At 40.1% G+C, this 24,299-nt stretch overlaps 1 protein-coding gene across 2 annotated transcripts in view; it reads right to left on the bottom strand.

Annotated features, from left to right (window-relative positions):
• Positions 1-23,938, bottom strand: part of nek7 (NIMA-related kinase 7) — a 74,794-nt gene extending 50,856 nt beyond the window's left edge. The window contains exon 1 of one of the 2 annotated variants that reach the window (XM_074634777.1): positions 23,615-23,938. The gene's annotated coding sequence lies outside the window, so the exon portion shown is untranslated. The remainder of the gene's footprint in view (positions 1-23,614) is intronic. The other variant, XM_074634778.1, reaches the window with a different exon arrangement.
• Positions 23,939-24,299: the final 361 nt, after the last annotated feature.

Raw genomic sequence — 24,299 nt, 5'->3', positions numbered from 1 at the left:
GAGTGGTTGGCGTTTTAATGCATTAACGAAGAAAAGTAACGTCATGGAAATCTGTTTTCTTCTTCTGTAGGGGAAACCTGTGATCTCAAAGTGAAACTTCTTGCATCACGTGTTGTTCTTAAATTCGTATGTTCACAAAGAACAGAGAGCACCATTACAATACAGTGTGTATCAAGGTGCCGGGATCATTAAAAACCATACCTGGGCAAAATCTGGCTTATTGTGGAAGTTTGTAAATGTGTAAATTGTTAAAAACAAACAACATAATTGTCATTATGCGTTTTAAAATTTTCCTTCAGTCAGCACTTGCACAAGAATTATGTTAATCCTTAAAAGCAGCAGCCTCAAAAAAAAGTGTGTTTCAGCCTTTAATATTTGTACCTCTGTAATTTGGCTTCCAGTCCTATTAAGACAATGTGGAAACATCCTGGATATGCATGGGGACTAGGTGAAAATAGGGCCTATCAGACAGACGCTGACTAGCTGGGTGTCGTGACATTTTGATTTCGGTGTCACAGGGGACTTTACAAGTCGCCCACCCGGACGGCCTTCCTGCCTCTTGTAGTGATTCTTTACACTTCAGCCTTGTGTTTTGTTAGATTGGGGCTGGCACCCTCACTCCTCATCCCTAACCCTCTTGTGTTTCTGACTGTCTATGTGTCAAAATAACCAGGGGGCATCTGAGCTCCCCGACGCTCTTTCGCCTCCCCACATCCCACGTTAACGAGATCAATTAAGACTGCCGTGTTAGATTAACACACACCAGGAAACGGCACAATTAACGAAGCTAACTCAATCAAATGAGGCAGGGTCACACTCTCTGGGCTCCCATTCACACACAGTTCAAGTAATGTGTGCAACCCATCAAAAGCAAAGCCTCGTCCTCGTGAACCGGACAAATAAAAACACACAGATTGATTTAAACTTTCATCATGTGAACCTTAAAGCTGCTAAATCTCTCTCACCATGAATGCCGCTACGCTGTTTCCACTGTTTCTCTCATCGTCTCTGATCCACAAAAAGGCCTGCTCTCATCACAGGAAGGAATTTTTGACTTCCAAAACATTTAGTGGGCACAAACAAGCAGTGGAAACTCAAGGTACCAGTGTGCCTGCCGTTCTGTCAGGGGGACGAGAGATGGTGGTGGGCTGGCTAGGATTTTGGCAGCAGTGAGGCCGCAGCAGCTAAAAGCTAAATCCCCTCACTATTCATAGATGCATGTCAGAGACTAGTTCAGACTGAGCTTTGGTCTGAGACAGCTGCAGATATACAACGAGATAGGCCCATGTTAAGAGTGCGCTAGAAAGAATCAATACAGGCTACATATTAGGGGCGGAGGGGGATCAATACAGTATGGTATCGCAATATTTTAGGTGGCAATATTGTATCGATACGTGGACGTCTAGTATCAATCTTTTATTATATAAATTATTAACCTCTGACAATCACTCTTAAATGTAGAGTGAAGATACTCGTTGTTCTGATACTGGTACCAGTATTGGAAATGCGTCCGATACTGCCCCAAAATTTGGGATCGGGTATTGGCAAGTATGCCAGTCTATGCACCGATCCGATACCATAATTTATAAACCCAGGGGGAAAAAATCAACTTGTTTAACCAGAAAAACAATTCTTCTTCTTTGTTATTTGTTCATGTTTCAAAAACGGTGTCGGACATCTCTAGAAGATACTAGTATCATATGAAACTAGTAAACCTAAGGGATCGACTGGTACCAACCATGTCATGTTAGCTTGTCGGTTAGAACGATAAATAACGCTCTAAAGTTAGGCTAAATTTTGGTGAGGAAAAACTGGCATGGCCATTTTCAAAGAATTCCCTTGACCTTTGACCTCAAGATATGTGAATGAAGAATGAGATGAACAAAGTGAAAACTGTATCTTATTAGATAAAACAGATGTTGACAATTCAATTTGCAATTGAAAAAGGGTAATAAATTGCAATATATTTTATCGTAATTCTCAGAATATCGCAAAATGTTTAAAATCGCATTAAGATCGTATTGTGACTTAAGTATCGAGATAATATCGTATTGTGGGGCCTCGGGTGATTCCCACCCCTACTAAATATGTGGACACACATTATGCTCATACCAAAAGTCACAACATATATATATTAAGTCTCAAGTTTTACCATCTACTCATATTTGGTGTCATCTCGCTGCTTTGAAGTAACAATCGTACTGACTACCAAACTATTATATTATTAGACTTTAAAACAAAAAAAGTCTACAAATTATCCCCTAATGTTTCTCACCAGTTCCATTACTGTTCGGCTGACAGGTGTGAATATATAACTTCCTTGCAGATAAAAATTGGCGAGATCATTGGAGCAAGTGAGCTAGCAAGAACACCATTTATCTCTCTGACAAACTGATGGTTGTTTTTCTGTTGAGTAGTGAATAAAAAACTTTCCCATGCAGACCACCAACCACTCAGTGTAAACAAACACTGTTTTCTGACTGTGTTCCATCTAATGTGAGACTCCAGCCCGACATTCTCACAGCAGGCCCAATCACACGTAGGTAATTAAATGCTGGAGGAGGGAAGGGAGAAACAGAGTGTGGCAGAACGAGAGGAGGAAAGAAGAGGATATTAACAAGACTATTCAGCGCTTTTCTGTGAACAGTCTTCTTTGTTCTCTTCCACTTCCAGCACACATCTGATTTGTAATTTGCTTTTTTCCCCCTTACTTGCAAAATCAAACCTGTGATTTATTTTTTGTTTTGATTTTCCTGTGACATATGCACCTCCTGTACTGTGCAAAAACTTTACAACAAGAAATGTACTCTAAGTAAAGAGTCACTTTAAGCTGCAGTTTCCTTGAAGGCCATAAAATGCTGGCTTCATTTGAAGATTTAACCATAATTAAAAGGGGGACTCCGGCGATTTATGTATCGCACTTTCATAACTTTGGGGGACTTATCTGATGATGTTATCAGGGTTATTTTTTCAAACTTTGGAGAGCTCCCTCCAGAAGACATTATACAACCATTTTCACAGGCTGAGTAGTACTACGTCCTCATGAAGAGTAAACTGAACATCATGAATACAAATTTCAGCACAGATATGCACCTACAGATGGATTCTCCCTATATCACCACTCCACATTTCTTAATTAAACTCACTGTTTGCATTAAACATTCACTAGTAAAAGTGGCTAACTGTGTGCAACCTGTAAATACAACATTTTGTTTTCTCTAGCATATTTATTGAGCTATTCTGCCACAGAATTGTTCAACTTTATCATTTCCTTCATCACTAAGATGATGAGTTTTTTGCTCAACTTAATAAAGAGCGCTCTGAAAAAGTATGAACAACTTGGCTTTTCATAACACGCTGGACAACAAGTCGTCCAACCTTGATATGAAAGAGCACATCTTCAGGCAAAAAAAAAACTGAGTGGGAGAAGGCAAAGCAGGATTAGAAGTAAGGGAACAGCAGGGATGGAGGAGGACCGAGTGGGACAGATGCAGAACTGAGAAAAATGGCAGGAGAGGAAAAAAAGAAGCTTGTTAGCCCTGATGTGTTCATGGTCCTGTGAGAGACGGTGTGGAGCTGTGCACCACAGAAGTTGGCACTGGCTTTAGCTCCTCTTTAATCCCCATTTCCTCCCTTCTGCATTATTCATTTAAAACAGGAGAAGAGGAAAAACAAAGAGAGGGAGCCGATTATAAAAAGGTGGATCAAGGCAAAACTGGGAAGTGAAGGGGAAGGGTCCTGGAATTAAGCGGGCCCAAAGAGAAGAGTGCTAAATCAGCTCTCGATTCGAGGACAATAAATATGAACACAGGCTGATGAGTTTGGGTCTAAGGAGGAGAGAAGAGAGATGGGCAAGAAAGGAGGTGAAGAGAGGGGTTGGGGGGGAAGTTAGAAAAAGGAGAGAGGAAAAATATAATGTGACACCATCCGGCCTGGGTGTAGGATGTGAAGGAATCAAAGGCACCTTTGAGGAACCAGAAGACGACAGTGAAAGTGCTAGAAGAGTGGTGTCCATGATTACAAGAAGTGGAGAAATCTTTGAGTCTGTGCTCATGAAAGCCCACCCCAGGCCTCGTCTGAAACCCCTGCTCGACTAACACTGATGATACAGAAAGAGGAAAAAAGGAAGAGAGGACGAGAACCACTAATGATGGAGGGGTCCGGATACTACAGAAGCAGCGCACTCTCCAATTCATTTTAATCACTATTCAAAATCATTAGCCCAAATGTGCGAGCACTCGTGTTCGTTGGACCACGAGCCGAGAGAGACAGAGAGTGGGAGAGGACCAATTACACCTCAGCATGTGAGCCGGTCTTTGAGGTCTTTGAGTAAGACGGTCCAAAGACTTGATGGAATACAAAATGAAGAGAGGAAACTTTATTGTCTCTCAATCTAAAAGGAAAAAACACGAAGATAAAAGGGAAAGACCTTTGAAAATAGGCTTTGCAAAGCCAGCCAAACACACTACAGAGTCAAATCATTTGGATTTTTCCGTTCCCCGAATGTGGCTACAAAAGCATAAAGTTAATCAGGGCGCAACTCAGCATGAGAATATTAAAGAATCTCAAACAGTCGGACAGAAGAGCCAAACAACAACACTGACATCAAACAGGATTCATTATTCAACAGGCAGAACATAACTGGATTAATGGCTAGGTCTCTTTCAGACTGGATCTGATCAAACTCAATGTGGCTTTTCAGGCTCTTCCATCTACAGCTTGCTGACCAAAACTGGATTTTTGCAGAATATTGAAATCAATGTTTGAATCTAAAAAAAATAAAAAAATCAGATAGCAATATTGTTATTATGATATCCTGTATTGTAAAAACAGAAAATAAGCAAACACATTTTATATGGATTCCTTAAATTTGGTTTGGTTTAAAAATTGGGACCAACATAGTACGGAGCGGGACAATTTACAGTTGAAAAAGAAAGTTTGTAATTGACCTCAAATAGATCTTTGGTATTTTTTTAATGCAATTTCTTGTTATGCCGAGTTCAGACCTCACAATATTTTTGTCTTTTACAATGGTCACTGTGAGGTTCAGCAATTAGGGAGTCATAAATTCTTGCCGTGAGGCCGACAGACATAAATTTACGCATTTATTTATTAACTATTTATTTCTCTCTCCTCCTCCTCGGACAAACCTGCACATGCCTCTGGTCAGTTATTCAAATATGAATATATGACACACACTTACACAACACACTTTTACACAGACACACACAAACTCTTACAATACTCCCACTAACAAAAGAAACCAAAAATATGTATCGTATTCAAATCCTAACATCTGTTTCACACATCTTATGTTAATGTCGTGTTACACCTCTGTTTGTACAATTTGTCACCTCTTTGTGCAATGTCACACTGACAAAACGATTGTGAGATTTCTTCGACTGCTTCACAGTTCCACCTAGCAGCACCACCAAAATCATTCTTCTTTCACTTCGCCATGTTTACTGATGTGCGTGCGTGGAAGAGCTCTCCGTGCTGTTATTGGTCAAAGTCATGGACGTGAGGGATCATACCGTGGAAGGTAAAGAAAGTTTAAACATGTTAGGCACAGCGTCCACATTACACGGGATAAAACGATCGATTGTCGTGCCTGATGTCCATTGTCGCCGAGCCAACACCCTACGTCTGCCGGGTCGGGCTATAACCGGGATAATATCGTTTGGTTTGAACCCGGTATTACTTATTGGCAGACATATATGGACATACATATACCGGCTGCAATTAGCTAAAACTGGTTGATATTTGAGCCCAGCAGACTTACCGGTCAGGCTCTACTTCCCACTCAATGTTAACGTGTCTGCATAATGTGTTTAGGAGTTTGACATGAAGAGACATGAAGTATGAAAAAATGTAAACTGTGATGTTTCTGCTCTGTACATAGATACACTATATTTGTGTCTATGTTTGGGTATGATAATATCTTTGTACAACTCAGACCTTCACCCTCTCCCTAGTGGAGGGAGCACAGCAAAATGATAAAAAAAAAAGGGAATTAAGACAAAGAAAACCGCTGCGGTCCATAGGGACACTACAAGGCCAGTGATCCATAATGCTGCTCGCTAACTATTTATAGCCCTCCTTTACATTTTTCACTTTCACATTTTTATAGGCTAATGATTATTTCACTGCAGAAGTAAATAGCACAGCACAAATCGCCTGGGCTTCATGTGAGGCCTAAATTGATTTATTCCCCAACAATCCAAATAAACTAGCACAGTGCTCTGCTCTGGTGTGTGTACATTTCACCTACTGAAGCCTCTATAAAAACACATCTGCACTATCACCTGACCTTCCATGAGCCAGTAATCCCATTAACAACACTGGACTCTCCTGTCTTCATCCATGTATGTCTGCACATGCACACCTGCACATTTGTATCCCCTCCTATCTCAGTTTTCCTTTTGCATTTTCAGCCACTATGTATCGTAAAGATGTCCATCATTGAGAAAGGAACTCAAGGACATGCAGGTGTCAGCCACTCTTCTTCTCCCTCTCTCTTATCCTCCCTACCTCCTCCCCTCCCTGCTCCTCTGTGCTCTGTTGCTCCAGCGTGTTGTCGACACAAGCTGGCACGTGGCTAAAAGCCCGGGCCACCTCTCCGCTCTATTGTCCTGCCCACTCCACAGCGGCACTGACGACTCTCTTGTGGCGAGGGGCCCTTTTGTTGCCAGCCTGTCACTTCAGCAGGTGCCGTACAGCAAAAGGCAGGAGCCAGCCAGCCAGCGCGCACCGCTTCGTTAGCGCGGCGCACCGTTTGATGTGCTCATTTCATCAGCCGGAGACGGCAGCCAAGGAGGATGCTAATAATCACTTGAAAAACAAAAACATTCCACTCAGGCTTGTAAAAGATAAACTCCAATTTCAATGATAAAAGAAGAGTGACAGACAGCCATGGTACCAGTCAAAAAAAGACCGCCAGCCACAATACCCCTCTTTCTTTTTTCCCCACCACCCCCCCTTCTCCTAGGTGAAATCAATTCATACTGTCAATCACTGAGGATAAACAAGGTATATTGACAAATTGCTGACTGTGTAAGGAAAGACAAAATCGTGTGGGCAAAGTATGCAAAACCAGAGCTGCATTTAAGACAGCTGTGTGATCCCTCAGAAACCAGCTTAGTGTGCGAAGGAGCAGGCTGTGTGAAGGAGAGAACCCCCCCAGGCGTTCAGCAGAGGGGACCCTGGGGGTTTGGGCTATGCTTGCACACCCTCGCTACATTCACAGCCCTTCAAAATGCCATATCACCATCACACCTCAGTTAAAATAGAAACTGAATGCATAATATGTGCAAGAAAAATCAAGAGCACATAATTGAGGCTGGCTGATCTAGCTGCAAGTGATGTCATAAGTTTTTAGGATGTTCGAGGGACTAATCGTGGATGTAGTCCCAACTCCAGGCTGCACTGGTTTGAGAACAGAATTACAACTTCTTTAGGGTGCCACATAAAGTTAAGTGCACCTTTATAGAGAGAATCTTTGAGACTATTAACTATTAACATATATGTCCACGTCAGCACAGAAAAAATGAAAAAGTAAGTGTGTCTGATTTAGCGCTGCAACTAATGATTGTTTTTTTTTAATAAATGAATCCGCAAGCTATTTTCTCAATTAATCAATTGTAATGGTGTAAATCACAAGTAACATCACAATACAATATAAAACTGATTATTTGGATAACGATATGATATTTGCTGATATCACAAAGTCTGCCAAGATATGATTTGATTTAAATCAGGTGCCTGTGATCGATATTAGACGATATCATATGCCCATTTAACACAATCAGATATATTTACTATTTACTATATTTATCAACTCACAAAAAACAAATATACATAATATGATTTTACAATTTTATTACTGGGATCTTCCGGATATTTAAAAGAAAAACAATCTATTCTTTTTAATAAAAAGAATAAACATACACCTCCTGTTGTTCACTATAAAGTGCCACATTTCTCATGTTTAAGTGCAAATAAGAATTTCAAAATAAGGGCATAATGTTAAAGATGATGATATGTGTCATTGTTTTCACTTTGCATCGATGATATTGGATCCTTGATAATGTATTCGATATATCGATCCAGTTCGGTGGATCGTTACAGCCCTTATCGATAGGTCCATTTAAAATCTTAAAACAGTGAAAACGCCCATCACAATATCCTAGAGCCCAACGTGACATCATCAAACGTCTCATTTTTTCCAAAGCCCAAAATTAATATATATTTACTATAACAACAAAACAAGAAAAGCAATTCTCACAACTGAGAACATGAAGCCATCACATGTTTGACACTGTTGCTTGAAAAATTACTTTAAGGGGACATCATGCTCATTTTCAGGTTCATGCTTGTATTTTGGGTTTCTACTAGAAGATGTTTACATGATTTAATGTTCAAAAAACACATTATTTTTCTCATTCTGTCTGTCTGAATATACCTCTGAAACGCTCTCTTTTAGCTCCTGTCTCTTTAAGCTCCCCTCCCAAAAAAGCCCAGTCTGCTCCGATTGGCTTGAAGAAAAATATGGTGCAACTTTACAAAGGTAGTCCTCAAGCTGTGGGCGATATATTCTAATGAGGCTGCATGTGACATAGAAAGGGGAGGCAAATCTGAATGGCTTGTTGAATTACATATTTTCTGATCTAAGCAGCAAATGTACACAAGCACTGAAAAGTGAGTTTTTCATTATATGTCCCCTTTAAAAATTGAGCCATTACCAAAATAGTCAATCGACTAATCGTTGCAACTTTGGTCTGATTTTCTTTTTTATTTCAGTAGAAAGCAGTGCAGTCGGTGTTGAGGCAGTTCACATGTCGCTCAAATGTGAAAACCCTTACATCATACTTCATACTACATTGAAATACCTTTATACTGCAAGCTACCAAACATCCGCCAAACAAAAGTGGAACAAAAAATGCCCATATCTATGATCATTTTGTTATTAAAGCAGCTATTTAGGGTATTTTTACGAGCACACCTCTGAGTTCATGTGAACATTTGAACCAAACATCCACACCCAGATTTGCACACCGCAGCATGACGAACATCCCGAGGCTTTAGGTTGCATTAGAGCCCTGTGGCAACAACTCATCGGTCTTTCACAATGCAAAACAGAGCGCTGCACAGCAGAGCAGAGCTCCCAGTGCTCCAGGACCAATAAGGGCTTTGTTTGTTAGCCATGTCACTGACTGACCACCAAATTAGCTTCATCACCTCTGGCACCAGGATATCAGATGTGACATTCTGCACCACGGGGCTGTGGCTCTGTTTGTCTGCAAGGCTAGAGGGCTTACAGTAAAAAAAAAAAGGACATAAAATAGGGACAAATGAGGGAATATCATGCAAAATATAATAAGGAAATGCCACGCTCACTTTTTTTGTTCTGTTCTAAATAAAGGATTGTTTTACACAGCGTTTCCACCAAGAGTCTGGTCTTCATCAGTACAGCTGTGTTTTCTGAAACCTAACCTCGTGATCATACTAACAGATGAGAGCATCATCATCTATGCAGTTTATTCTGAAATGACATTACCCTTCTTTGTCCTCTATTAATATCTATAAAGGAGGAGAGGAAGCTGCAAAGAAGGAGGCAGCTTGACGTGGCCCATGTGAACTGAACAGAAATGTGTATGTGATGTGGTACAAGACTAAAGAAGACTTATGTGGCATTTGTTGTTTACACAAGAAATTAAAGTATAATAGGTGTATAACAGGAAGATTAAAAAGCTACAACACCAAACACCCTTTTAATCCATTTTTTATTCCAAACCAGCATTAGTGTCTTCTACCCAGCATGCAGTTCTGGCTCTGACTGGGTTCTAGGACAGCAACGATAAAGCAGCAACTGCTGACCCATCTCTGTGTTGTTTAGAGATGATGAAGCCTGTCATTTGAGTTTCTCATCTATGAAACAACCATTAAAAAAAAAACATCTGGTGAATGCAGTCTATTTTCCCCTCACACAAAACCAGCAGCAGTCTCTCATACTCCCTTCAAGCAGGTTTTTCCCCCCTTTCTCCCTGGATAGTTTGAAGCAGTTACCCTGCGTCAGCATCGAAGTTTGTCTAAGAGGAAATGACAAGAGCAAGATGTCCAAGTCATTAGTAATGTGAGAGGAGCAGTTCCCAGGCATGTCTCGTTACATAGTTGAGTGCTAACGTGAGGGCTGAGGGCTCGTGTTGGGGCTTTTCTGGGCCCGAGCCGCTTCTCATATCCTACTCTGTGGGGGACGGGGGGGGACGGGGGGAAGAGGACCACAACCCTTCAGCATCTCCACGGTCACTAATGGAAACATCCAATACAATGAACCTAAAAAACCTCAGCTCAACCAATGAGGAGTGTTAAAGATACCAAAACTCAAAGTGTGAGTCCACGCATTAATGTAATACACATATACACAGAAATGAATGTAAAACTGGATGCATATACTGAATGCATACTAATAGTGGGCCCATGGGAATGTGGCTCCACAAAAATCAAGCTTGGCTCTGGTTCGGTTTCAGCCTGCTGTGGCTTCTGTGGTGGGCCCCACTGGCTGCCGCACACACACACACACAATCTCCTAACCAGATACAGAGCACTGCTACTCAATCACAGGTCACATACAGTACTGCTGCTGCATATGACTGTGTATACACCCATGTCGCTGTCACACTGCCAAGGAGGATGACTCCTGACTATGAAACCGACAATAACGCAACTGCTTCAGTTGATTCCAGTAGCACAATTTATCCTGGCTCAGGATCACATGACATCACACAGAAATAATTTGACCACATATGTAAATCTACAAAGCAAAGCCAAATTAACAGCTCAAGGTAGGTTTTTGAATTTGGAATTTGAAAAATAGAAACTGTGATGATTAATAACAGGGGTGCAGGCAGGCGTGCATTGTTCATTTCTAGACATATGGCTCTGTCTTGAAGAGGAGGTGTACCTTTGAGGAAAAACTTGGGACTGAAAATAAATCAGGAGTAATGCGACTATATAAAAAGCCAGTCAACATTTTTGGAATGGGTACTTGAAAAAACAAAATCTGCTGGCTTCTATTTCTTCACTTCTCTATTACACATCAATATTGTGGGGAAAAGAAAGATATATTTTATTTTCTGTGCACAGCAGTGAAGTGAGAAATGAGGCTCATTCTACCGTTTCACTCACTTCAAATAGCTCTGGATCGGCCAAGAGTGGAAGCCAAACAAAATGTACATTTGGACCCAAATTATTATAGAAAAACTTGCATGTGAGCACAACACATGCATAGGCAGACACACAAATGCACACACAAGAATGCTTTTTTTTTTTATTCCTCAGGCACTCATCCTTCTTTGCATGAGTGCATCACCCGGCACACCGATAGAGCATCCCGGTATGTGTGCGAGTGTATGTGTAAGAAGCTGACGATCGGAGAATAACGTTACCCCTAAGGGGTCGCACCTCTCTCCGTTCTCGCCCTCCTCCCTTATCCCTCCTCTCTGCTCAGAGCCTGCAGGGATTTCCCTTTTCAGTTCAGGAGAGATGTCAGACCTGTTCCACCATCCCTCACACAGAAGCTGGACTCTGCCCTGCATTCATCCAACATCTGTAAAACGCCACAAATCAGCCTCATTTCTACATATCAGGGCAGAGTGGAGCTCAACGGGGCCGCAGCTGAATCCAAATGTCTCCAACTCATCTTCAAACACTGTATTTGTTGTATTTTGAACTCAAATCCCATTGGACGCAATATTAATTCAGAGACATGGAGCAAATAATGAGAATCCCTGGCTAACAACCAAAACAGAAACACTTGTTCACAACCACAAATTACGCTGTATCCAAATGATCATCCAGAAAAGCAGTTAATCCTGTAAACAGCCACTTTCATCCAGCTCATAATATCAAACACAGTCGTAACCACTCTCTTAATCCTGTCATCAGATCCATCCCACCCTGCTCTCACCATCACACAACCAATTATTTTCTTTCTTCTCTCCCGTCGGTCCCTCTACAATCACACAACTCTGCTTAAACTTCACCATCACTTCATCACTCTTGCCACGTCTTCATTCTGTCATCAGAAACAGCACAAGCAATGAGAACCTCCTCCTTTAAACTGTTCACAGAGGAACAATATTTTAGAGCAATCACACAAACTACTGCATTCAATAAAAAATTCAGGGCAGCAGTTTGCATGTTAAGAGCCTTGCGTTTTCTTTTATGCCGTTTTAGAACCTAAATACTCGAAATTCATCCAAAACAATACAAAGGCCTTGAAGGGTTTGGTCCATTGAGGGTCATTGTTTCATTATTAAAACCTGGACTTTATGGTCCAACGCATCCTGAAGTTGAATTCAACTCAAGTGTTGCTATTGGCCAAAAGGGAATATAATTCAAGCTCCAGCTACGCTTGACACAATGTATTTTTAAAAGGTGTCACCACTATTGATTTCAGGAGAGCACTTGGATAAACTGGCAAAACAGGGATTTCACAAGAACTGAAACTTCAGTACCAAGTCGATGCCAAAATTCTGAAAACGTGACAGTACTCGTTTTTCTACCGGGGGGGGCTCGAGACTAATGGCATCCCGTCGTCACGAGGATGAAAATGTGTTTGGTACGCAGTAAACTCACTATCGTCATGTCCAGGGAACTTACCTTATTTTTTCCCTGATAATGCTACATCTGCCATGTTGAAATCATCAGGGCGAGTGCTAGTTAACGTTAGCTGTTAGCTCCGTGCAGGACTGCGCTACTTACCGGCTGCTAACCACTAACATTAACGAGCTCTCTTCCTGCCGATTTCAACACAGGAGATGCCATTGATTTACATTATGATGTGTTCAGACCAATGAGTACTTGGCGAAGGTAAATTTCAACGTGATGTGTTCAAATGTAATCTTGTAAAATGTAGTTTTTGGCGAGAGATAATAGAGAGGGAGTTATGACCTGTGTGACTTCCAACAAAAAACAGTATGCAAACGGTAATAAAGGAGTGGATGTTGAAGTACATGGTATTTATTTTAATTTATTGTCTTTTTACCGTGGCATCGAATTTGTATCGAGAATCGTGGCATTTCACCAGTATTGGTATCAACTACTAAATTTATGGTATCGTGATCCCGAATTCAAACCAAAAATCTTACATTATTTCTAGATATTTTAACCCTAAGTATCATGTAGAAATATTGAGTGTAGGTATAGGTATATTAGAACAGAAAAACAGCAGTTATACTGAAATTGCAGGGAAAGACAGAAGGGAAGAACGAGAGCAAGAGAAACAGAAAGATAGAGAGAAACGCTCCACAACAGGGGTTGAAAGCAGATAAACCAGATAGGTCCTCCCTCCCTCCTCCACATATTAGAATATTAATATTAATGAAACTTCCTGTTTTTCCCCCTCAGACGATTTGAACATGAAAAACTTAAAAAGCGCAAATTCCAGGAGTTGCGTATCACAGTTTGACCCGGAGCCACACAGCAGACACCAACCATGACAGACTTGCTGTTCAAAGCAAGCGGGAGCTGCTTTCATCAGGCGATCCTGGTGTTTTTTTTACAGTGTGACACCACCAGCCCATGCCATCTGCCTTTTTCTAAAATCACAACTTCAAGATGTGCTTCCTGCTCGTGCGTTTGTTTTTAGGTGGGCTTCACAACCAAGGCCCAGTGTCACGCAGGCTTTTGCTGCTATGCTGCGTGCTGACTGCTGTTTACAGCCGAGCCCCGCAGAGTGGCGCAATGTTAAATATTCACTGTTAAACTGTCAAGCCAGAACTGGTTGGGAACCCAGCCAGGCATTCACAGTATCATTGGATTCCCCCCCCTTCAAAACACAACCCCACCAAATCAATCACTTTTCCTCCAGCCAATCCAGAAAGAGGCCAGCCTGCCTCCCTCCTCCTGCCACACACACCCACTTCCTGAAATGCCCAGACTCCTGAGGACCACTTTATTAAACCCTCTCTAATCCATTAAAGTTAATTTTCTTTATCGTAAATCCTACACACAAATACATTAGCATGCACATCGTTTGCACTTAAAAGACACCTCTGCTCTAGGCCTGAGTAAGCCGCTGCTGACTCCTGATGCCTGACTTCAGACATCTGTAAAATATTTTTATTCGGTGCCCCAATACCGCACTGGCAAAGGTCTCTCATCCTTGGCTTGGCAGGACTTCTGACAGAGCCAGCCGGCAGCGCCATACAGGCCTAACCCCTGCTGCTGCAGCTTCCTGCTGCTCTGAGGGAGTCAGGCTGCCTGCCTCCCATTGACTGTGGGCCAGGCTGGGCAGGGAGGAGGAGGCTGAGGGGAGGCCCTGTGTGGAGGGGACCCCCAGGAGGCAAGAATGGGGGACAGATTGAGAGTCACGGAGGTTGAGGGGTGGGAAGAAGTAGTAAGGAAACTATATAGAGAAGAGGGAGAGGGTGGTAATCAAGGAGAAGTGTCTAAGACGAGAGGCAGCAATACAGGAAGAGGAGAAGAGATGGGTGGCATGGCGGTGAAAAGGGAGCGAGACAAAGGGGCTGGAGGGCAGGTTAGGCAGCAGGAGTTGAGGGGAGATTCTCATTATGACTCCTTTTCATGCCCCCAGGCCTTGACCACAACCTCAAAGCCCCCGGCCGAACCAAGAGACCAGGGAGACCATGGGAGACAGCTGTGAGTCACGGTACAAACACAGGCTGAGGAGGGGGAGAGAGATGTCCCCCGCACCCAAACGAGGAGGCAGCGGGAAAACAAAAAGAATATGGATTACAAAATGAAGTTGGTTTTTTTTGCATGTGATTCAATTCGTTTAAGCGGTATTCATCTATACCAAGACCAATCTGATATATAGATTTTTCTTCATAACACAGCTGCACAGTGCATGCAGGATGACACATTTAATAGTATTTAGCTGTTAAACACATCCTTTCTGCATCGCATTTAGAAAAAACACAATTTCCTATGATATTTTGCATTGTCTCATAATATTGTGTATAATATTCATGGAGAGGAGTGTTTGTGTGGAACTAGGACTGCAACTAACGCTTATTTTCATTGTTGATTAATCTCTCGATTATTTTCTCCATTAATCAATTAGTTGTTTGGTTTTAAAATGTCAGAAAATGGTAAAAAAAAATGTCGATCAGTGTTTCTCAAAGCCCAAGATGACGTCCTCAAATGTCTTGTTTTGTCCACAACTCAAAGATATTCAGTTTACTGTCATAGAGGAGTAAAGAAACCAGAATATATTCACATTTAACAAGCTGGAATTAGAAAAAATTTGACCTTTTTTCTTAAAAAAATACTTGATTGATTGATTATCAAAATAGTTTGCGATTAATAGTTGACAACTAATCAATTAATCGTTGCAGCTCTATGTGGAACTGTGGAAAATATGGAGGATTTCTGACAGACAAGATTTGGATGCATGAACAAAACATGATGTTCTGATGCAGCTTTCAACTAAAAGCAGCATTTACATCCATAGCACATCTGAAAATTGTAAACTCAACCCTTTGTAGCTCTGCTCTCTCTGGTGGACGCACAATGACAACGTGAATATCATTAATTGAAACTGCTTGCACAGTTTAGCAGTTCAGTAGCTCACAGCATTGTGGGTTACATATATTTTCCATGGCAGCAATGGAGCGCACTGAGGCGATGTTAACAGCTGGTAAACCCAAAGTGCAATGGGTTACAATACATAACGAATCTGGCTTTACAAAACTGATACTGATCCCTTTAGAAATGCCTCCGCTGGCCCTAGTCCTGGATCAACTCGCAACGTCACAAGAAAAGAAAGAATGTGAAAGAAAAAGAAAGTGCAGAAGAGACAGTGAAATGTCCCTGGCTTTTCACAATGAAAAGGAGGAGGGCAAAACAGACAGTCAAAACAAGATGCTCTCATACAAATTTGCTCTCTTCTGCAGCAAATCCCGTGTGAAACATTAACGCTCATTTGTGATGAGGTTGGAACAAACGCCCATAGCACAGTCAGCAAGCAACACACACAAAAAAAATCCTTCTCCCTTCCTCCCTCATTCTGTTCATGAATTCATTCTGCTTGTCTCATCTCGTGACAAATGCATACTGTCACTGACACTGATGTGGTGTTTACAGTGGCATATAGCATCTTGTAATTATGCTGTGAAAGTGAATTTGTATCCTGAGGGATTTGTATTTTTGCGTGTGGATAATCAAAAGAGAAAGAGAGGGGACGATTGGAGAGTGATCTCCAATAAAAAAAAAAAAAAAAAGAGGATGCTGCTTGAGAGCCAGATTTCCAGCACAGTTCACAATATGCCAACATGGATTTGGTGGCTTTGTTTAGAACAAACAGCAGCTTATTCCTCAACATGCAGTGACCTACAGACACAGTTCATATATAATACTAGTGTTGTCAAAAATATCGAAGTATAGATACAGTAAACATCCATACTGAAGATTTGAGAGGGTTTCAATGCTCGTTTTCCACAGTATCGCTACACGGGTACCAGCTGCGCTTTGTGCTCTCAGTTTTCAGTATTGTGTGAAAACTAGGGGTGTCACAATTTTGATTCTTAATGGAAAATCGATCAAAACTACCTACCGATTTCGACCATCGAAATCAAAAGCAGGATCGAAAATGATTATTATTTTAGTTTATTTTTTATTTTATTCGTACGATCGTATCGTATATTACCACCCTACGCCACCATATTCTGAACAGATGTATTACATTGCAAACACTAACAAAAGTAACATTTGCATTTTGGAACATAAAACAGTAAACTTAAACCACTCAGTCCAGCACTCGGGACTAGGCAGGCATGATGGGAAATGTGGGCCGTCCCTGTTACAACGATACTCAGCATCTATACTCGGTACTCGGTGTCGGTCGATACCCAAAACCCAGGTACTGCATCTATTTCAGAATCGGGACTGAAAAAGTCGGGTAGGTGCAACTTTACTATTTCAATCAAGTCAGTATCTCTAAATAATTCATACAAAAGGCTATTTCTGTCAGTACATCAAAATGATTTAAATGTTTACCCACCTTCTCAGTAGCTTAACAACATTATTTCTAAGTGGGCCTCATTGTAACCTTTCCAGTGTGCACTTTGAAAAGGCAGGCGTATTAAAGCTATTTCTTCATCTTTGTTTAATATTTTTTCTGCTCTTCTGCAAGTAAGAAAAAAATAGCCTTCAATGGTATTGCTTTAATTAATCCATTAATTTAAAAGGTTCATAACTCCATTACATATAAATAGAGTTGTTTCATTTAGAGCAGAATTTAGGAGCCAAAGACAAGACCACGGTTGTGAAAAATAAATAAATAAATAAATAAATAAAGCATGATTAAAACCTTTCTCTAACACCTTTGTAGTGAAATAAACCACTCATATTGTGTGGTCATGGCACAAGCTGACCAAGGGGCACTGGAAGCGTTTCATAAACTTTAAACGGGGTCCTAGGTCAGTAATTTTTGTGTTTGCATGTCTTTGTAGTCTGTTTCCCCCCTGAGCACTACGGAGCCCATTGAGAAAAGGCATCAATACCACAGAGAAATTGAGAACTTTCCACGTGACACGGGGAGCCGCGAGGCATCCTCCAAGGATATTTGAATGCTTGAAACATCAGTGACCCTTCATCAGATAGAAGGGAGATGGATATGAAAAATATTGACTGGCTGGCTGTTTGAGGGGAGTGTACGGAGCTGCTTAGACAGCCCACTCTCATTGCCAAAGACCTTACTCTAAACTCTAACCAAACTGAGCCTGGAAAGGAAAGACTCAATTCTAAATTCATCTGGGAAGGCATCAAGCTTGTATTTTCTTTTTCTTGCTTTTTACCATTTAATAATACAACAACTAATCACAAAGAAAGTACACCAAACGAGCCTATATCCTGAGTAGCGATCTGCTACCTTTGCCAGCATCATTTCTGTACAATGCTTGGCCAAGGTCTTTGACATCATGCAAAAGACAGTGTTTAATGTAGCTCAAAAAATGGCCTTAGGAAGCATCTTCCTTCAAATATGCTTTGCGAATGGAAAAAAAAACATACCTAACATTTTTTGTTCTTTATGAAACCCAAAGGCAAGATGACTGCTAAAGTGGTCAGATGACAAATGTCTCATCTGATCTTTAATCCAGCAGAGGGCCCAGCTCCAGGGCTAAAACAGGAAACTCTCACAGGATAGAGCGATTTAGTGAATTCCACTGTGCTAAATCACTGCTTTGGGTGCAGCAGATTTCTCCACACCAATGAATGGCATTTTAGGTCTCACACTGAATGTCGTAGTAGTAGAATGTCTCGCACTGACAGATAACATATGTATGGCCTAGGAGGCCTATTTGTATGTATGTGAACCCAAAAATCATAAGGAAAGCCTGGTAAATAAACAGTATATGTTGGTTAGGTGTGGGGGAAAAAAATCAATTCACCTATGTATCTTGATTTTGTTAAATGCCAGAATCCATATATTTGCTTCATTCGAGTCTATACGGAGGTAGAAGGAAGTTATCGCAGTTACATCATGGCTAAAGCTGCACGCTAACTCTATCATGGACGGGAAACGTTATCGTATCGCGGTAACGTGCGGTCAAGCCAGCCGTCACTCGCATCTCCATGGTCAAATCGGCCGACGCCAGAACATAAGGAACTGTATATACAAAATACATATATAGAAATAAGATTGATGGATTATATTTACCTGTAGTTTAAAACAATATATGTCCCCCATGAATCCATAAATTAAAAGAAAATACCACTAATTTATGAGGGAAATGTATTAATAAATAATGCCTGATAATCAGCCATTATCAGGCATTATTTATTAATACATTTCCCTCACAAATATTTGACTTCAGGACATCTCTGGCTACATACATGCTGAAAATCAAACATTTCACCTTATCAATTTAGATATTTTCCAAAGTAAAAGTCTCTAGAAGTGTATGATTCAACTTTTTCCCATGGTCTAGTGTTAAAAATGTTAACAAAAATCCCAATTAATCGTAATATCGAATTGCAATACTTAAAAATTGCAATGCATATGCAATTCGCACGATTATCGTGATAGTATCGAATTGGGAGATTGGTGTATCGTCCCAGCCCTAGTTTATGTGTGCTTTTAAGAAGGTCAACTTCTTTCTGATAAGGACACATCATCAGTGCCTCTTCCAAGGAAAAAAGTAAAGTAATTTTGATGACAAAGTTCCTCTTTCTAAGTGCTACTACTTTCAGATTCAATCAGGCGAAACACTACTGATCACCTCTGCTATCACCACTTCCTAGTCTATCCTTATTAAATCCAAACAATAGAACAAGGCAAAATAATTAAGTTTTGCCAAAGCCTGTCAAAAGTAATCCACATCTCATCAGCTGAAATTCAAAGCAGGATATACTGGCAGAAATCCCTCACCACCACAGAGACCGATGCAAACATTTGGCAGCCATTTGCTGATCGTCCAGTTCATGACACATTCCTTGATAGTCAACTTCACAGAGCCAGCCGGTGTTCATCTCTCCATCACCTGATGACGCTGGCAGACTCCAGCCTGTTGTCTTTGACGGTGATCGAGTGTGGCAACAGAGAAGTGAGTAATAATTGGGTCAACAAGGTATGTCAGTTCCCACTAACTCTTGTCTGAATCATCTCTCTGCAGCGTAGCCAAATGTGATGGTATGACGCCTGAAATATTTGGCTGTGATTGGCAGTGACAGCAACATGGCATGAGATACATTTTCACCCTACGTGTGACCCCCAAAACGGTTAGGCCTCGGAGAGGTGAGTTTTGTTTTACTTGCCTGTTGGTTGTGCCACTGGGTTTATTATTATTGCTATTGCTATTATTATTATTGCTATAATTATTATTATTATAATTATTATTATTATTGTTATTGCAATTATATATTTTAAAACATATATATAAAATTATTATTATTATTATAGATGAGCCATTCAGGTCCGAATAGAACTGTAGATGCTGCCAGTATGTAATGGTTTTGCAATAACCTTCTGACTCACAAAAAAAAAGCAGTGAGTCACACACAAAAAACTTTCTTCCCAAAACATAGCCTACTTCTTCTTGATTTATTTTTCATTCAAATAAACCATCTCTACAACTACCAGTAGTTCTCTTCCAAATAGTCTTCCAGGCTATAACTCTTATGGTGTTTAATGGTGTGAAACAGACAGCTGGAAGCAGCACTTGGGATGTTCCAGACGGAGATGAGTCTAAACACAATACACTTTAACTGTAATCATTTAGTACAATTTCCACTGAAAAGGACTTAATGCCGAGGAAACATTTGTTAGTAGTAAGACTTGTAAACATGGCCTAAGGGTTTAGAGGAAATACAGAGGTGGCCTAACCACTTTGTAGCTTAACAACATATTATTGCCACATCGGTGACGGTTGGAGCTAAAACATGGTAAAAAAATCAGGCTGGTTAAAATATAAATAAATTCATATATTAGCTCTTAAATTTCTAAAAGGTAATTCATTATTAAGATGTAATTTGATTAATTGAAACAACTTATTTATTTATTAAACTCTGTATGCCATCTATCACTAAACATTTGCATTAGTGTGAACATTAATCATTTTTAATGGGAACTGGTCAATGTATCAGTCATAGGCCTTCTGCCCTTAAACCCTCATCAATCTGCTGCTGGCCTCTGAACTTCCAGCAGGCCTTAAAGCCTGCTCCACAACTAACTCAGTCACTTGAATACCAACACTTTGCATGTTTTACAAGGAGGTATGAAGCACAATCTAACTAGTGAACCAACAAGCAATCAAACCAAAGTCAAGGTCACTTACTTTCTTCTAGGGCTGTCCTCGACCAAAGAAATTCTTAGTCAACTAACACTCATAATCGATTGGTTGATATCACATTAATTCCAGATTTAAAGTCCTTTACAACAACGGTTAAGTGCAGGTTAAAAGCAAAACAGCGCTGTATCCATTTTTATCTAAATTTACTGTAAATTACCAAAGTGTATTGGTGGATGTGTATTAGTGTATTGTGGTATGTGTATTTTATTGCATTTCCATATTTGTAGTGTATTGTGGTTTTATCATATATTTTGATTGAAAGTGTAGATTGAAAGAGTAATACCTATAAACTCTCTGTGCAGCACATCAGTTTCATGCCCTGGATTGGAACTATGTTAAATTGCATCGTCCCTTTCAAATCAAAATCAAATCAGATCAATCAAAATCAAATCAGATCAATCAAAATCAAATCAGATCAATCAAAATCAATTCAGATGCAGATGTAACATCAGACGTACAATGCAGAGGCACATTGAAACTCTCATTTTCCCTAATAGATCAAGTAGATGAGCAGCAATTGTGGTCAATACAGGTGTGTAGATTTATTATGACACAGTCCGGTGTCCTCTGTTGTATTAATTTGCATGGTAATATGTCACTCTGTTTATCTCAATGCATGACACTATAGTAATGCACAGTAAAAATAAGTTTGTAGGAATGAATGAATATTTTGCAGATATATTACTTTCTAGTATGTTTACTAGTTTTACAGAAGAGAATTATATAAACCACACCTATAAGTTACACAAAAACATGCCTCCACTGCAAAGACAAACAAACATAAACCAGCAGCAGTGTGACACAACAGAGTAAATACATGCATGTTATGCAATGGCCGAGAAGTTTAGTGTCATATTTTAAAATAAAACCTACAATTGCATTAGTAAAAGGCCGTATAAGGAAGTAATTATGCAGTATACGTGTACTGTAACATAGTAACACTAGCATGGTATCAGTGAGTGGCTTCTTTATTTAGCTACTGTCATGTTTCCACCACAGGTTGAACTACATGTTAGGAGAAAGTTGTCCTTTGGCAAACTGTATAACGTGTATGTATGTATGTATGTATAACGTTACACTGTCCTCTTGTGTATTCATTTGCATGGTAATATGGCACTCTGTTTATCTCTAATTTGTGTTTCAATGCATGACACTATAATAATGCACAGTAAAAAATAAGTTTGTAGGAATTAATGAATATTTACTAGATATATTACTTTCTAGTACTAGTTTTACAGAAGAAAATTATATAAACAACACCTATAAGTTACACACAAATATGCCTCCACTGCAAGACAAACAAACATAAACCAGCAAATACACACATGTTGTGCAATGCCCGAGACGTTTAGTCTCATATTTTAGAATAAAAACCTACAATTGCATAAGTAAAAGGCCGTATAAGGAAGTAATTATGCAGTATACATGTACTGTAACATAGTAACACTAGCATGGTGTATCAGTTAAGTGGCTACTTTATTTAGCTCATGTTTCCACCACAGGTTTAACTATGTTAAGTTAGGAGAAAGTTGTCCTTTTGCAAACTGTATAACGTGTCTAATTTGTGTTTCAATGCATGAAGCTATAGTAATGCACAGTAAAAAATAAGTTTGTAGGAATTAATGAATATTTGCTGTTGCAGATATATTACTTTCTAGTACTAGTTTTACAGAAGAGAATTATAAACCACACCAATAAGTTACACACAAACATGCCTATACACTGCAAAGACAAACAAACATAAACCAGCAGCAGTGTGACAATACAGAGTAAATACATACATGTTATGCAATGCACGAGAAGTTTAGTCTCGTATTTTAGAATAAAACCTACAATTGCATAAGTAAAAGGCCGTATAAGGAAGTAATGATGCAGTCAGTATACGTGTACTGTAATATAGTAACACTAGCATGGTGTATCAGTGAGTGACTACTTTATTTAGCTACTGTCATGTTTCCACCACAGGTTGAACTACATGTTGGGAGAAAGTTGTCCTTTGGCAAACTGTATAAAGTGTATGTGTGTATGTATGTATAACATTACACTGTCCTCTGTTGTATTCATTTGCATGGTAATATGTCACTCTGTTTATCTCTATAATGTGTGTTTCAATGCATGACACTATAGTAATGCACAGTGAAATAAGTTTGTAGGAATGCATGAATATTTATATTACTTTCTAGTACTAGTTTTACAGAAGAGAATTATTATAAACCACACCTATAAGTTACACACAAACATGTGCAAAGACCAACAAGCATAAACCAGCAGGATTGTGACAATACAGAGTAAATACACACATGTTATGTGAAGTTTAGTCTCGTATTTTAGAATAAAACCTACTATTGCATAAGTGAAAGGCCGTATAAGGAAGTAATAATGCAGTCAGTATACGTGTACTGTAACATAGTAACACTAGCATGGTATCAGTGAGTGGCTACTTCATTTAGCTATACTGGTTTAACTACATGTCTTGAAAGCTATAAGTTAGGAGAAAGTTGTCCTTTTATAACGTGTATGTATGTATAACGTTACACTGCTGTTGTTGTTGTTGTTGTTATAAATGACAGGAGGTGTCATTTCAAGGTAGTGAAAGTTAGCCATGCGGCTAGCTCGTCGGCTAACAGGCTAAGCTACTAGCCGAAACTTCTCAGAAACTTTTTCCAACTGAGTTTTCAGTAGAAACAGAGACAATGTGTGAGCTTTATAAGACTTTAAATAAGTTAAAATAAAGCTGTGTGACGTGCAATTGTAGTAGAGACTCACAGGTTGACTGTCAGCTCTCTGTTAACGTGTCTTACCAGGAAGTGTTGCCTGTTGTTGCTCAGCTATTCCTCCTTCTTCTCCTCGCTGATCTTCCTCCTGATGGGGAGTTATGGCGCTTGTCTTTGTTTTCCCTTTTCTCTCTCTCCAAGGTCGCTTCTAAAAGTGTTTGGCCTCGTTGCCTGAGCGCTGAAAGGTTTCCTCTTGAAAGAGAGAGAGCCTGTTGAGCTGGTAGAGATCAGTGTAGATGTGTGTACGTGTGTCTCTTCACTAGTACTAGTAGGCCCTTCTCATCAGCTCCTGACCTGCGAGCCAGTAATGTAAACAACCCAGCATTCCCGCAGCAGCAGGGGGAGGGCCGAGTGTCAGAGAGAAGAGCAGAGGAGGGCAGAGGAGGGAAGCTGTCAAATACCGCGGAATACCGGGGAATTTGAAACGTGATATTTATTGAAAGATCAAGTTCAAGTTCAAGTTCAACTTTATTGTCATTTTTCCACATACAACGTACACGGTTAAAAACTAAATGTCATTGCTCGCGGACCAAGGTGCAAACACAGACATACCAAAACAGTCACAAGCAGAACATAACACAGTGAACAAAGTGCGATGGTGCAGCACAATAAAAAGTGGATGACAGGATATTAAAGGGATTGTTTGTAACTTTCAGAAATGCTTCTTAACAGCGTCACCTGTGGCCGTGAAATCAACGAACGTCAGTTCGCG

The sequence above is a fragment of the Sebastes fasciatus genome, chromosome 5, assembly GCF_043250625.1.
Source record: "Sebastes fasciatus isolate fSebFas1 chromosome 5, fSebFas1.pri, whole genome shotgun sequence".
NCBI lineage: Eukaryota > Metazoa > Chordata > Actinopteri > Perciformes > Sebastidae > Sebastes > Sebastes fasciatus.
This window is presented reverse-complemented; position numbering and strand designations above follow the sequence as displayed.